Source organism: Chiloscyllium punctatum, chromosome 1 (assembly GCF_047496795.1).
Source record: "Chiloscyllium punctatum isolate Juve2018m chromosome 1, sChiPun1.3, whole genome shotgun sequence".
Taxonomy (NCBI): domain Eukaryota; kingdom Metazoa; phylum Chordata; class Chondrichthyes; order Orectolobiformes; family Hemiscylliidae; genus Chiloscyllium; species Chiloscyllium punctatum.
The window spans coordinates 32,556,813-32,574,162 of NC_092739.1; the positions used below are offsets into that span (position 1 = coordinate 32,556,813).

Genomic DNA, 17,350 nt, shown 5'->3' on the forward strand with positions numbered 1-17,350 from the left:
GGTCGATTTTATGGACCCTGGGGTAGAATGGAAGCATTGGGAAGGGTGGTGTTATTTTTTTGGGGTTGTAGGTGAGTGAGTCTGTTGTAAAGCTGAATGTGTTATAGGCATTCTTACCATTACCTCCCCACCTTGCTCCATTGCAGAGGGGGCACAGGGCAAAGGAAGCATTGGATCACTTCCTGCTGCTGCTGGGATTTAACTTAAAGCAGAAAATGACCATGCTATTTATACAGCCTGACAGCTTTTGCTACTTCGGGGGGTGACCAGGCAAGTGGGGTGCCTCATTTATTGACCCCATTCCCATTAAAAGTCCCTCCGAGATCTTATTGTTTCCACTGATCCTATCCCCTGCCCTAGCCATCACCATCTTTCACTGCCTTTTTGATGCTCCTCCCAACCCCCTAGCCCAGGTAATATCTCAATTATATAAAACAAAAGGCACTACTGAAGTATAAAATCTTATTGGATTCTGCAAATCATATTAAAATTTCTTAAGTGCTTAAGTGCAGCTTTGTACTTCAGAGAATTATTTTAAAACATTGCAGTGATCCAGCCTCTAGGAGACTTTTTGAATAAATATTCTAAAGAGTAATTTACTTAAAGGGGTTATGTCATCGCTTATTAACTACTTTTGTTCTATTTTGTGACTCCTTGCTCCTTTAATTCCTTGATGCTTAATAGTTGCTTAGAACTCATTTCAGTAGGTCACTGACAAGTGCTTGGGTTTACACTGTGCCAGTGAAGATGAGTGCTCATGTGAGAGATTGCTTTCTGACACCACAGGAAATTGCACACTCCTTGATCCTGCATGAGGATCATTTTAGGAATTATAGTAAGATACAAACCATCTCACTTTATTTAAGAGAGAACTTTATTATGGTTTACAGTGTGATTAGAGAATATGTAGGATAACTGAAGCTTTGTCCCTCTGCGTTGGTTTCATCTTGCTATCTATTGTCATGCTACAGCTTGGAAATGACTGAATGATGTTATCACGCAACAGATTTGTATCAGATTTCTAGCTGCATATTCTAACTAAAGTAAACAAGTAATGCCTTGATCAACACAACAAAATAAGAACTGATACATGAGCATATTAAGTCTTGGTATGACAATAATTTCCAGTTTCATGATTATTTCTTTAAGTGAAAATTGTTGCGATGTGTAATGTTAAACCACTAAAGCTGATTTCAGTTTGGCTGCATTACCTCCACTTAGATTCTCCCAAGTAGCTGATGTTGAAATGTTGATTCAAAATCCAATATGCATGAACAAACTCGAAACAGATATTGCGTCGGTCCTGAGTCTGCTTTGTGCTGATAAGCATGCTGAATAGTTGGTCTTCCAAAACTCAGAGAGCTTGAAAATCTTAGTGGAAATGCCAGGAAAGAATGTAGTCTCCATGAAATCTGAGAGGTGAAAGTTATGAAAACCTTATCACGTAACATCAGTTATGGAATCCTATACAAACTACTGTAGAATTGACATTTATAGAATATCTAACTGAAGTTTCGAAGTCTGATTTCACACCTAAAACAGCAATTTATTTGTGCCTGTTTTCAAGGTAATCTCATTCCATCATAATAGTTGAGTAATCTGCCAATTTCTTTTCATTAATATTTGTGCAAAAAATAAAGTCACCTTAATTTTTCCAATGAACTTCAATTTGCTGGCTACAAACTGGACCATTGTGATGTAGATTAAACTAAACATATTAGTATGGACTCGGTAAAAACAATGACTGCAGATGCTGGAAACCAGATTCTGGAGTAGTGGTGCTGGAAGAGGACAGCAGTTCAGGCAGCATCCAAGTAGCTTCGAAATCGACGTTTCGGGCAAAAGTCCTTCATCCTAGTCACATGAAAGAAAAGATTTTGTGCATGTCAAGTTATCCCAACAAAGAAGATAGATTCTGCAATATTTTATGACATACTCTGGATAAATGCAATAAAATTGCTGCCATAAGATGTGACTTAAAATGATCTTAGTAATGTCTGGAACCATTGCAGCTTTCATAACTGCCGCTACCATTTTAATCTTTACACTTATGCATGGTAAGGGTTGAAATGGCTGATGATAACAGCAAATCTGTGACTTGTTCACTTTCCTTAAACTTGTTGTTGTCTCTTTAGTGTTACTTTGAACTCAGTAAATTGCACTGTGCCCATAACCTCCTGTCCTCACTTACTTCTACTGCTGCTTTTATCCCCCTTTGGCTGGCTTTGCTGGTGGCAATGAAATTATATCTGAACGCAAAACACTAAGGCAAAACCAGATGAGCAGATATGTTGAAGTGAAAGAAATGCTGATGAGAAATCAGGAAGTTTGATACCGTTGCTTGCATATCACAAATCCCCTGAGAGAATGGGTGGAATTTTACAAGCCACAAGCAGGCAAGTTGGGTGTGGGTGGTGTTTGGGTGTTTCAAAGCATTCAAAGGCTAAATTCTGGCAGCTGGTTAGCTTTTTAAATGATATAGGGCCAGATTTTCAGTGAGGCAGGTTGACTGAGAAGCCCTTCAAAGATGGCAACAGGGCCAACACACTCACTCACTACCTGGTCAGCTCCACTAAGGAGATAGATATGGCCCACTCCTCTGGCCAGTTCCTCTGCAACTTACATTGAATCACACCAGGATTTTAAGTTTTGTGGTTGACAGTGCCCCAGTGCATTAGTGTACATGACGCGAGGTAGGTCCAAAGGCCCTTTTAATACCAATATATGACACTTTTCCAACCCTTCCTATCCCATGTCCCCCGATGTCCCTATTAAATATGTCTCCCAACATCACTTGTGTCCTCCTCCATCCAGAATACATTGTATAGAAACAATGAACACTGTAGTGGCCTGCTGGATGTAAAAAAGGAAGGTGATTTGGTCATAATGTTTCACTGTTTCACTGCAGCACAATCAAAGTGCCAACTATCCAGATCTTTTAATGTTTCAGTGCTGTATCTGAAACATCAAAGGACCTGGAACTGCTTAAGTTTATATCCATGATTTGGAGATGCTGGGTTGGACTGGAGTGGACAAAGTTGAAAATCACACAACATCAGGTTATAGTCCAACAAGTTTATTTGGAAGTACAAGCTTTCGGAGTGCTGCTCATTCATCAGATCACTTAGTCAGGAGCTACCTGATGAAGGAGCAGTGCTGTAAAAGCTAGTGCTTCCAGATAAACCTGTTGGACTATAACCTGATGTTGTGAGATTTTTAACTTTAAGCTTGTACCAACAAATGTGCAATTGATAGTGGAGAGCAGATAGATCGAGCCTTCAGTCAGGCTGTGGCTGAGGTGTTTCAGTTCTCTCATGTTTTTCTGGGATCTCAGCTGAATCTTATTGCAATTCAAACTGGTTGGATATGCTGCGACACACCTCCAAAGCAGCTGGGACTTTAGCATGGACTTTCTAGCCCAGGGGTAGGGGCATAACCGCTGCACCACAAGACCCTTGTTCATCAGAGACTGAGGGGTGACCTTGTCGCAGTTTATAAAATCATGAGCTGTATGAATAGGATAAATAAGCAAAGTCTTTTCCTTGGGGTGGGAGAGTTCAGAACTCGAGGGCACTGGTTTAGTGTGAGAGGGGAATGATATAAAAGGGACCTAAAGGGCAGTGTTTTCACACAGAGGGTGGTACATGTATGGAATGAGCTGCCAGAGAAAGTGGTGGAGGCTGGTACAATTACAACATTTAAAAGGCATCTGGATGGGTATATGAATAGGAAGGGGTTGGAGGGATATGGGCGAAGTGTTGGTAAATGGGACGAGGTTAGGTTGGGATATCTGGTTGGCATGGACGAGTTGGACTGTAGGGACTGTTTCCATGCTGTACATCTCTATGACCCTAAGTTTGATCGCATTCTTGGTTGAGACTCAAATCAACAATGAGCATTTTGAAACTGTGCACCCAAACTTGATGGATAGCTGTGGTTGTCTAATCGCTGCTGTTAAATTCAGACTGTTTGTTTACAATAGGTTCAATAGTTTCAGAGTGTGTTTCAGGTACTTGCAGTTTAAAGGGTCTGGATGATTAGTACTTTTATTGGGTTGCATTGAATGGAGCTTTCATCAACATAGTGAAAAATAATGATTCACTGAGACTTTAAAATGTTTTTTTTGACTCATTGCTGTGGTTCATAATATAGTGAGTGAATGGGCATTCATGTGCCAAATCTTGGCATGAGGAGCCAAGTGTTTTCCTTGGGATGGCATGGAAAAATTAGGGACCATGTAGAGCTGGAATTGGGAGCGTACCTTTGCAGTGGGACAGCAGGAGTATTGTTTGAGTGACATGGGGTGGGTGAGAGGTGCGAGGAGTAAGGGCGACAGGGCCTTTCTGTGTTTTTCTTTGAGGCTGAGAGGAAAGCCCACAGCACCACAGTCTACCTTCCCAGCCAGCAGCTCCTGCCTCCTTACACTCTCCGGCGTCAGCTGGCCCATTTTCAAGCAGCCCTGCACTCTTGCCAGTGAGGGGTCCTGCCACTAGAGGTAGGGTTTCCCAAGGCAGGTACGCAATCCTGACTTCTGTTACCCACCTCAAGAGTTAAAAGTCCTGCCCTATTTCTGTGGATCGCATTTGTGTCCTCCATTGAAAAATCAGCCTTGGGCTTTCTCCAGATTTGAGGATCTGTAAAATAATTCTATTAGGCCAGAAAACATGCAAATAATTAAGTGAGGCGACCTGCTGCCAATGTAGAATGAAGGTCATGAGTTCACGGAGAAAGACTTTACATCAAATAGTCGCTGGTTAAAAAGTAACAAGAATTTTTTTTCAATGGACTGCGTGGTGACTTGAAAAGCAAAGCTATCTGATATTGTTTATGTTTTTAAATTATAAAAGACTAAAAACTTGTTTATTTTGGATGTAGAAGTCATGATTTGGGGCCTGCATAACATCTGATCCAGTTGAGGTAAACAACACACTAACTTCATGCTGCCTCCCACTTGCCAGGTTTTATCTTTCAGTGAAGTGTGATCCATGCTGCTGGCTGCCGATGTTTGACATGTTCTTTGTTAATCTCAGGTAATTCAGCCAACGCTCCTGGTGGAGAAAAATCCTGGTGGGTGAGTTTTTTTTTCTAGCAGACCACTCTTCCTCCACCCTCTAAACAGTGCTTCCCTTCTCTGCACCTAGTCTGAAGGTGAGATTTGTTCCTCCAGTTTGTGCAGTGATTCATTGGAACACTGCAGTATGCCAAGGACAGAATGTCGGCATGTGAGCAGGACGCTGTGGGCAGGCACACACTAGACCTGCACTGACCAATTTCAAAATATGCATCAAAACTGCCAGATCAACTGTTTAACAAAACAAACTGCTCATGTTGTTAAATTCCTACTGATGCTCTTCTCAGGGTGGTTTACGATGAGGGTTTAGTTTGGAACTGGATAGAAGTATCATTTTCTGACTTCCCTGCTTCTTGAGCTCCAGCACAAGCAGCTTAAAGTGGTCCAACATCACAACCAAGATAGCAATTACCTGTTCATGTTGGTCTTTTTTTTTGTGTTGCATCTCAAAATAATGAGTTGTAATTAAAGTCTTCATAATAAAACATTTTCTGAAGTAAATTTTCTTCATCAGTCTAGTTGTACTTTGTTAGATACCTCCATGCACAATTTGCAGTTCAAACGCTCTCCTTTGTCAAAATGTCTCTCCAGTTTTCCCCTCACACGAGTAGAGACAGGCAGTAACACCAGAATCTGCCTCTTACCGAGTGTGATTGTGGATGCCTAGATATTAGTTTTGTTGTGAGAGTACAGTGATTAATGAAAATGTACATTTTCTTAAAAGTTTGAACCCTTGATTCAGGTCTGTAGTTGAGGAAAAGTGTTGGGAATTTCCATACTAATTCGTGAGCCAACAATTTTAAATTAGATTAGATTCGATTAGATGACTTACAGTGTGGAAACAGGCCCTTCGGCCCAACAAGTCCACACCGCCCCGCCGAAGCGCAACCCACCCATACCCCTACATCTACCCCTTACCTAACGCTACGGGCAATTTAGCACGGCCAATTCCCCTGCCCTGCACATCTTTGGACTGTGGGAGGAAACCGGAGCACCCGGAGGAAACCCACGCAGACACGGGGAGAATGTGCAAACTCCACACAGTCAGTCGCCTGAGGCGGGAATTGAACCCGGGTCTCCGGCGCTGTGAGGCAGCAGTGCTAACCACTGTGCCACTGTGATTAAAATGAGTGCACAAGGGTGACAAAAAGTTACCCCAGGTTGTCAGTTTTGAAGACAATTAAAGGATTCTAGGTAATCCAAGACAGAGGTTGGGAAAAAAATTGCAGCTATAGCAGCTGCTCCTTTTGAGGTAATTTAGGTGCTGGAGGTGATTTCATCAAATTCCAGGAGCAGCAATTACTGTTTTATAAGCTGCTTCATTGTTTTAGAACTTTTGGGGGAAAAAAGATCAATACAATGGCACTTTTAAAAGGAGGAAGACAGACAAAAGCTAGTGGCCACGTGGTCAGTGAGGGAAAGAGAGCGAAAGAAACCGACACTGCTAACTGATACAGCAGTGAATCTACGCAGTTACTGCCTATGCTGTTTGTGTTCATGTATCTCTCATGTATCTCGGAGTGTGTCTAGGAAACAACACACTGCAGCACACCAGAACTGCAAAAAGAGGAAGCAGAACACCTCTACAATTATTTCACCAAAAACGGTTACCCCTGCAATTTCATCAACAGATGCCTAAGGGAAAGACAATGGAATGAGGACATGCCACAACCCAAAGGACTAGCCACGTTACCATACATCAAGAACATTTCTGAACTGACAGCCAGACTACTACGACCACTAGGACTCAACAGCACACAAACCAACAGCCACTCTCAGGCAACAACTCACCAGGATAAAGGACCCGATACCCAGCATGAGCAAAACCAAAGTAGTGTACAAAATCCCATGCAAGGACTGAACAAAACACTACGTATGACAAACAGGAAGATCTGGATCCATGAACACCAACTAGACACGAAACGACACGAGCAGCTATCCTTAGTAGCCCCACACGCAGATGACAAGCAACATGAGTTCGACTGGGACAACGCTACTATTATAGGACAAGCCAAACAGAGAACAGCCAGGGAATTCCTAGAGGCATGGCACTCATTCACAGATTCTATTAACAAACACATCGACCTGAACCCAATATACCGGCCACTGCAGCGGACAGCTGGAACTGGCAACCAGAAACTGCAGATTCAAACCACTATAAATGCTGGAGGAAACAACACAGAAGTGCTTCACAGGAGGCACCCAAGCACTGAGGATGTCACCTAGACAGGGGACGAAACGTCTGCAACACAAATTCCCAGCTCGGCGAACAGAACCACAACAACGAGCACCCGAGCTACAAATCTTCTCACAAACTTTGAACTTCAGTGAGGTGTTCAATAAGGTTCCTCATGGGAGACTAGTTAGCAAGGTTAGATCTCATGGAATACAGGGAGAACTAGCGATTTGGATTCAAAGTTTAGGAGAAGATTAGTAGCTCGGGTGCTCGTTGTTGTGGTTCTGTTCACCGAGCTGGGAATTTGTCTTGCAAACGTTTCGTCCCCTGTCTAGGTGACATCCTCCGTGCTTCGGAGCCTCCAGTGAAGCCCTTCTGTGCTGTTTCCTCCGGCATTTATAGTGGCCTGTCTCTGCTGCTTCCGGTTGTCAGTTCGAGCTGTCCACTGTAGTGGCCGGTATATTGGGTCCAGGTCAATGTGTTTGTTGATAGAGTCTGTGGATGAGTGCCATGCCTCTAGGAATTCCCTGGCTGTTCTCTGTTTGGCTTGCCCTATAATGGTAGTGTTGTCCCAGTCGAATTCATGTTGCTTGTCGTCTGTGTGTGTGGCTACTAAGGATATCTGGTCATGTCGTTTCGTGGCTAGTTGGTGTTCATGTATACGGATCGTTAACTGTCTTCCTGTTTGTCCGATGTAGTGTTTTGTGCAGTCCTTGCGTGGGATTTTGTACACTACATTAGTTTTGCTCATGTTGGGTATCGGGTCCTTCATTCTGGTGAGTTGTTGTCTGAGCGTGGCTGTTGGTTTGTATGCTGTTATTAGTCCTAGTGGTCGCAGTAGTCTGGCTGTCAGTTCAGAAATGCTCCTGATGTATGGTAGTGTGGCTAGTCCTTTGGGTTGCGGCATGTCCTCATTCCGTTGTGTCTCCCTTAGGCATCTGTTGATGAAATTGCGAGGGTATCCGTTTTTGGCAAATACTTTGTATAGGTGTTCCTCTTCCTTTTTTTGTAGTTCTGGTGTGCTGCAGTGTGTTGTGGCCCTTTTGAATAGTGTCCTGATGCAACTTCTTTTGTGTGTGTTGGGGTGGTTGCTTTCATAGTTTAGGACTTGGTCTGTGTGTGTGGCTTTCCTGTAAACCTTTGTGGTGAATTCTCCGTTCGGTGTTCTCTGTACCATCATGTCTAGGAATGGGAGTTGGTTGTCCTTTTCTTCCTCTCTAGTGAATCGGATTCCTGTGAGTGTGACGTTGATGATCTGGTGTGTGTTCTCTATTTCTGTGTTTTTAATTATTACAAAGGTGTCATCCACATATCTGACCCAGAGTTTGGGTTGAAGTTGTGGTAAGACTGTTTGTTCTAACCTTTGCATTACTGCTTCTGCTATGAGTCCAGAGACCGGAGAGCCCATGGGTGTTCCGTTGATTTGTTCGTATAGTTGGTTGTTGAATGTGAAGTGTGTTGTGAGGCACAAGTCCAGTAGTTTAAATATGCCGTCTTTGTTGATAGGTTCAACGTCCTGTTGTCTGTTATGTCTGTCCAGCAGGTTGGCTATTGTTTCTTTGGCTAGTGTTTTGTCGATGGAGGTGAACTGTGCCGTTATATCGAATGAGACCATGGTTTCTTCCTTGTCTATGTGTATATTTCTGATGATGTCCAAGAATTCCTGTGTCGATTGTATAGATTGTCTGGATCCGCTGATCAGGTGTTTCAGTTTCTGCTGTAGTTCTTTGGCCAGTTTGTGTGATGGTGTCCCTGGTAGTGATACTATGGGTCTGAGTGGGGTGTCTGGTTTGTAGACATCCCACTCAGACCCATAGTATCACTACCAGGGACACCATCACACAAACTGGCCAAAGAACTACAGCAGAAACTGAAACACCTGATCAGCGGATCCAGACACTCTCTACAGTCAACACAGGAATTCTTGGACATCATCAGAAATATACACATAGACAAGGAAGAAACTATGGTCTCATTCGATATAATGGCACTGTTCACCTCCATCGACAAAACACTAGCCAAAGAAACAATAGCCAACCTGCTGGACAGACATAACAGACAACAGGACGTTGAACCTATCAACAAAGACGGCATACTTAAACTACTGGACTTGTGCCTCACAACACATTTCACATTCAATAACCAAATATACGAACAAATCAACGGAACACCCATGGGCTCTCCGGTCTCTGGACTCATAGCAGAAGCAGTAATGCAAAGGTTAGAACAAACAGTCTTACCACAACTTCAACCCAAACTCTGGGTCAGATACGTGGATGACACCTTTGTAATAATTAAAAACACAGAAATAGAGAACACACACCAGATCATCAACGTCACACTCACAGGAATCCGATTCACTAGAGAGGAAGAAAAGGACAACCAACTCCCATTCCTAGATGTGATGGTACAGAGACCACCGAACGGAGAATTCACCACAAAGGTTTACAGGAAAGCCACACACACAGACCAAGTCCTAAACTATGAAAGCAACCACCCCAACACACACAAAAGAAGTTGCATCAGGACACTATTCAAAAGGGCCACAACACACTGCAGCACACTAGAACTACAAAAAGAGGAAGAGGAACACCTATACAAAGTATTTGCCAAAAACGGATACCCTCACAATTTCATCAACAGATGCCTAAGGGAAAGACAACGGAATGAGGACATGCCGCAACCCAAAGGACTAGCCACACTACCATACATCAGGAGCATTTCTGAACTGACAGCCAGACTACTGCGACCACTAGGACTAATAACAGCATACAAACCAACAGCCACGCTCAGTCAACAACTCACCAGAATGAAGGACCCGATACCCAACATGAGCAAAACTAATGTAGTGTACAAAATCCCATGCAAGGACTGCAGAAAACACTACATAGGACAAACAGGAAGACAGTTAACGATCTGTATGCACGAACACCAACTAGCCACGAAACGACATGACCAGCTATCCTTAGTAGCCACACACACAGACGACAAGCAACATGAATTCGACTGGGACAACACTACCATTATAGGGCAAGCCAAACAGAGAACAGCCAGGGAATTCCTAGAGGCATGGCACTCATCCACAGACTCTATCAACAAACACATTGACCTGGACCCAATATACCGGCCACTACAGCGGACAGCTCAAACTGACAACCGGAAGCGGCAGAGACAGGCCACTATAAATGCCGGAGGAAACAGCACAGAAGGGCTTCACAGGAGGCTCCCAAGCACGGAGGATGTCACCTAGACAGGGGACGAAATGTTTGCAAGACAAATTCCCAGCTCGGCGAACAGAACCACAACAATAGCTACTTGGATACAGAACTGGCTCGAAGGTACACCACAGAGGGTGGTGGTGGTGGGTGGCTTATCAGATTGGAGGCTTATCGGACTGACCAGTGGTGAGGTATGGTTAGGGAGTTTGCAGATGACACCAAAATTAGAGGTGTAGTGGACAGTGACGAAGGTTACATCAGAGTACAATGGTATCTTGATCAGATGAGCCAATGGGCTGATTAGTGGAAGATGGAGTTTAATTTAGATAGACGTGAGGTGCTGCATTTTGGAAAAGCAAATCAGAGCAGGACTTAAACACCTTAATGGTAATGAAGGATTCCTGCCAAAACCTTGATTCTTTCTGCTACTTGGATGCTGCCTGACCTGCTGTGCTTTTCCAGCACTACTCTAATCTTGACTTAATGGTAAGGTCCGAGGGAGTGTTGCTGAACAAAGAGACTTTGGAGTGCAGGTTCATAGCTCCTTGAAAATGGAATGACAGGTAGATAGGATAGTGAAGTATGCTTTTTTTTTATTGGTCAGAGTATTGAGTACAGGAGTTGGGAAATTATGTTATGGCTGTACAGGACATTGGTTAGGCCACTTTTGGAATATTGCATGCAATTCTGGTCTCCTTCCTATTGGAAGGATGTTGTGAAACTTGAAAGTGTTCAGAAATGATTTACAAAGATGTTGCCAGGATTTTTTCTGGAGTGTCAGCGGCTGGAATATCAGAGTTTATAAAATCATGATAAATGATCAGATAAATAAACAAGGTATTTTCCATGGGATAAGGGAGTCCCAACCAGAGGGCATAGGTTTAGTGTGAGAGGGGAAAGATTTAAAAAGGACCTAAGGGGCAACTTTTTCACAGACATTGATGCATGTATAGAATGAGCTGCCAGAGGAAGTGGTGGAGGCTGATACAATTACAGCATTTAAAAGGTATCTGGATGGGTATATGAATAGGAGGGGCTTAGAGGGATATGGGCCAAGTGCTGGCAAATGGGACTAGATTTATTAGGATATCTGGATGATTTGGACTGAAGGGTTTGTTTCTGCGCCGTACATCTCTATGACTCTGTGATATTATAAATTTAACATAATTTTATGTGGTATGACAAAGTGACTGTTTTCTCATTAAAATAATATGTTGGCATCCTCAAAAGTAAAGTGGTTTCTGTTGCAGTTAGAATGCACTACTTTGTACATGTTTACTGCAGGAAATCTGCTTTTAAATCAGTCTCAATGATGCTGAATGAAGGTCAGATTTCATTGGAAATGTTGGTAGTCAGAGTACAGATTTAATAAACTGGAGGAGGAAGTTCAAAAGTGCAAAGTATTAGTCATATCAGTTTGGTTCTTTAAGTATATAGACCATGATGTTTCGATCCGATTTGATCCATTATCCTTCGTATTAAATGGGGAAATTATTGATGTGAATTGCTGTTCAATCTTAAATTTTATAAAGGGAGGCAGTCATATTTTTACATAGCATCTATCTTGAATTCTTTGTTCGTCAGCTACATACTTTCAACGTACTTGGTTAGAGGATTCCTCTCGACATTCTATTTAAAATTTATTTTTTTAGTGAGACAGCATTCAGTGCATTCTGCTCTTTCTTCTGGAACTCGTGTCTGAAGGACAACCCATACTTGTCACATGCAGATAAACTCTCGCTGTTACTTTTCATGGGGATCTGAACTTTGTTAAAGGAGCTAAGTTTGTTATCAGGATCAATTGTACAGTGAGTAATTATTCAAATGCTATCCGAGATTACTCAGAGGGAAAATTCAGCTTGGGCCAATTTGCTGTGAGCTTGTTTTGTGTTGCTGACATTGACACCTCATTGTGTTTTCCTTTCCCTATGCTGATGCAGATTGGTACTATGACATCTTTTATTTTGAGATATGTTTTTGATGATACTTTTAGGGCAAGTTGGAGTAATGTGGCAGCAACATTATCCCTTGAAATTGTTACTACGATAGGGAAAAAAAGACTTATTAATCTCCAATAGATTTATTACAGAGAACATTAAAAGGACAAAGATGAACAACCATGTGTAATACTTCTTGAATAATATTTGCCTTTTTTGAAAAATAAATCACTTCATACTTGTCATATCACAGTACTAGGGAACAGGTCCATTCTCGTTATGCTCTATAAGGTTAATTGTATTTTGAACTCAATAGAGTTATTATATCTTCTGGGAGAAATTCCGCTGTTGCTTTGCACAATTTTAACTTCCAATCCATTTTTAATAACACTACAAGTTACCTTAACTCTAATTTTACAAAAGTGCTTTATTGCAGTTGGTGATAATTAGAAATAAAAGTAGAAAATGCTGTAAATATTCAATGGGCAACATTTTTAGTGAGAGAAATGGTTCATATTTCAGATTGTGAGACTCCATCATAACTGGAAAATGCAGATTATGGAACAGGTTTTAAGCAATTACAGAGGCAATGAACATGAAAATAAAACAAAAGGGAAGGTCTGTGATTAGTTTAGAAAATAGGAGTAATTAAATTCCAGTGATGACAGTGCAGTGCAAAAAGAGATAGTAATGGGACTGGTAAAGAAACAGAAGAGAGGTCGAGAGGAGATGAACTGACAAAATCAAAATTATTACCAGCAATTGTTGTCTGAAAAGTGCAAGTGGGTGTGATTTGTGCTATATTCGATAAAATGCTCTGTCTTTTATAATGATTTATTTGGTAAGTAATTAAACCAGCAAATAGTACTTTTTAAAAAGAATAAATATACAATTACTTACACTGTGTGCAAAATACAGCAAAACCCTCAAGAAATGTCTCTAACTGTACAATGCAGGAACATTTTGAATAAAGGTTCATTAATTTTCAGAGAGAAACTTTAGTCAGTACAGAGCATCTGTCAGAACCATTCTGACAAAGGGTTATTAAATTAAATGCAGATTGACATGCTGTGCATTGCTTTAAACAGCTGGGTTTTCAGACTATCTTTCACTTAGCTTTTGTGAATGAGAGGTAGAAAAATGGGATGAAGTCCTTGGATCATTAAGGAGAACTGCATCAGCAGTTGCAGTTCTACAATTGGCCTATTGTCCTTGACTGTCGAAAAATTCTCCAGGGTTCCTATTCTTGATTATTGAAAAATGAGGATGTTATTTTTAAAGTTGGGTTCTTGGGAAATGGGTAATACTAGTAATCCAGTTTACATCACGCAGCATATTAGGAGTCAGCTACAGAGTGAAAAACTGGAATCACGTAGACCAGTCTGGTAAGGCTGACAGATTATCTTTTCTGTCGGATATTAGTGAACTAGTTGCATTTCAGCCCATAACATGTTTAAAAAAAAACAGGATTTGGTTTGATGTACTCCATTGTTGTTGTTCTTCTTGCATTCCCTGGCCAAAAACAAGTCTCACCCACAAAACCATGTTAGGCAAGAAGACCAGTCCAGGATCCTCCCCAATCAGGACAGTGATCAAAACACAATTTGATCCACACAGCTGTATCTAGCCAAATGAAACAAAGAGACCCCAGGGACTCCAAGTTACTGCAGCAACATACACTTTACATGTGTATTGTAGCCTGAAGCTGTGTATAGTGATGGTAGCTGGAGGCTCCAACTTTTATTCCATAGAATCACAGAATCCATAAAGTTTGGAAGCAGGCCATTCGACCCATTGAATCCACACTGACCCTCTAAATAGCATCCCACCCAGACCAACCCTCCTTACCCTATCCCTGTAACCCTGCGTCTCCCATGGCTAATCCAACCAGCATTTGGGCAATTTAGCATGATCAATCCACCTAATCTGTGCATCTTTGGACTGTGGTGGGAAACCCGGAGGGAACCCATGCAGACACCAGGAGAATTCTCTGGCACTGTGAGGCAGCAGTGCTGTCACTGAGCCACTATGTTCATCACATGGTTGAAGAGAAATGTCTACTGTTGTTAATGCATGCCATTTAGAATGTTGCAAGTTATTCCTTAGGCTGTTTAGGCACGTTACAAATGTGCCTTCCTGGAGTGAGTTTTGAGATCAGAGTTTGCAGCTTAAGGATGCTACTTCTGCACCTCCAAACTCCACTCCACTGTTAAGTATCATAAAAATATTCATTGTTAACAATACACATGTAGAATGTTTATTTGATTCATGCCTGAGAAAGTTGTTGAAATCCACAGAGTATTTTATATTCTCAACAATACAAGTATACAAGTAAATCTGACACCACTAATAGAGGTAAAAAGGGCTTTTGCCCGAAACGTCGATTTCGCTGCTCGTTGGATGCTGCCTGAACTGCTGTGCTCTTCCAACACCACTAATCCAGCACTAATAGAGTCATAGAGTCATAGAGATGTACAGCACGGAAACAGACCCTTCAGTCCAACCCGTCCATGCCGACCAGATATCCCAACGCAATCGAATCGCACCTGCCAGCACCCGGCCATATCCCTCCAAACCCTTCCTATTCATATACCATCCAAATGCCTCTTAAATGTTGCAATTGTACCAGCCTCCACCACTTCCTCTGGCAGCTCATTCCATACATGTACCACCCTCTGCATGAAAAAGTTGCCCCTTAGGTCTCTTTTATATCTTTCCCCTCTCACCCTAAACCTATGCCCTCTAGTTCTCTACTCCCCGACACCAGGGAAAAGACTTTGTCTATTTATCCTATTCATGCCCCTTATAATTTTATAAACCTCTATAAGGTCACCCCTCAGCCTCTGATGCTCCAGGGAAAACAGCCCTAGCCTTTTCAGCTTCTCCCTATCGCTCAAATCCTCCAACCCTGGCAACATCCTTGTAAATCTTTTCTGAACCCTTTCAAGTTTCACAACATCTTTCCGATAGGAAAGAGACCAGAACTGCATGCAATATTCCAACAGTGGCCTAACCAATGTCCTGTACAGCCGCAACATGACCTCCCAACCGCTGTACTCAATACTCTGATCAATAAAGGAAAGCATACCAAACACCTTCTTCACTATCCTATCCACCTGTGACTCCATTTTCAAGGACTATGAACCTGCACTCCAAAGTCTCTGTGTTCTTGTTTACTGATCAGTACCTAGTGATGCAACAAAGAGGCAACCACACAAATAATTTGACTAGATGATAATGTCAGGCTTCCTTTCCTGAACTAAATGGGTTTCAGTCCATAAATGACCACATTTGTTGAAATTAATCTCACAATTGTGAGTATTTCGAAGGTTGAACCTCTAGAAAGCTAGCTGGCACTAAATTAACAGAAGGTAAATGCCGGAGAAGAGGTGAAAGTTACTGTCATGACATCAAAACAGCACATACAGGATGAGGCATAGATTATTTTGCTGATGAAATTCATTCACTTTTCATCCTGTATCCTCACTCCATCTCTCTGTCTTAGTTCTCAAACCTTTAATAACCTTGCCTAGCAAAACTCAATCAATCTCAGTTTTTACATTTTCACTTCACCAAGCCTAGAAAGCTTTTATAGAAGCTTCAGTCCAATATGTTTGCACCAACCAGACAACCCAATCTGACCAAGTCCCATTTGTCAGCATTTGACCTATGTCCCTCTCAACCCTTCCTATTCATATACTCTTCCAGATGCCTTTTAAATGTTATAATTGTACCAGCCTCCACTACTTCCTCTGGCAACTTGTTCTATACACCCTCTGCCTGAAAAAGTTACCCCTCTTTTTAAATCTTTCCCCTCTCACCTTAAACCTATATCCTCTGGTTTTGGACTCACCTGCACTGGGAAAAAGATCTTCGGTATTAACCCTCTCTATGCCCCTCATGATCTTATAAACCTCTATAAGATCATCCCTCAGCCTCTGACACTCTAAGGGAAGAAAGCCCCAGCCTATTCAGCCTCTCCCTATAACTCAAACCCTCTAGTCCTGACAACATCCTTGTACATCTTTTCTGCACCCTCTAAAGTTTAACAACATATTTCCTACAGAAGGGCAACCAGAATTGTACACAGTTTTCTACAAGAATCCTTCTACAATTATATTCTGTGTCCTATTATCACATCCTTTTTATAGATTCTAAGATTTGTTCTATGACTGATATTAGGCATCAATTCACATTTTTAGCTTTCCCTCTTTTCTTAAAGAGTGGGAAAGACACCACATTTAAGAAAACAACTACTCAAGATAAAACCTCACGGATAGTGATTGACTAACTAATAGGGTGTAGCTAATGAGGATAAATGGGTATTTTCAAAATGGAGAATTGCAACTAACAAGAAAGACACAGGAATTTATGAAGAGGTCTCAACTACCTACAATCAAAATACCAAATCTGCAAAGGAGCAAGCTACTCGCTGATGCTCACTGTTTGGGTCCTGACTTAATTATAAACATGGAAAGCCTGTGACAGAATATGTCATCAAAGAGTCTTAGTAAAACTGAGTTAATGGGGGTCAATAAAAACATTGCTGGGTGGAGTTAGAGCATCAAACTCCCATTACCCTTTATGTGACAAAGGCCTTTGTTACTCTGAATGGCAACACACTAATTTTAAGGCTATGTAGCGTTATTCCAGAATCAATGGCAAGCAAAATAACTTATCTTTATCTGGACTATCAAATCCTTTAATCATCATAAACATTTCAATTACATCACACTTTAATCTTCTATACGAAATAGAATACAAGCCTTGTGTTTTCAACCTGACCTAATAATTTCCTCCCCCCTTTAGCACCCATATAATTCTCGTGAATCTGCATTGGACTAATTCCAAATGCAAACTGTCCTTTTTGAAGGGCAGAGCTGTTCATAGTACTCTAAATCATGTCCAACCAGAGCTTTATAAAGCAGTAGCATAACCTCCACTACTT

At 41.7% G+C, this 17,350-nt stretch overlaps 1 protein-coding gene across 16 annotated transcripts in view; it reads left to right on the forward strand.

Annotated features, from left to right (window-relative positions):
* Positions 1 to 17,350, forward strand: part of LOC140488060 (bifunctional heparan sulfate N-deacetylase/N-sulfotransferase 4-like) — a 905,491-nt gene that overhangs the window by 441,639 nt on the left and 446,502 nt on the right. Inside the window, exon 1 of one of the 16 annotated variants that reach the window (XM_072588623.1) lies at positions 5,012 to 5,030. The exons of 14 other annotated variants lie outside the window; for them this stretch is intronic. The gene's annotated coding sequence lies outside the window, so the exon portion shown is untranslated. One more of the 16 variants, XM_072588530.1, reaches the window with a different exon arrangement.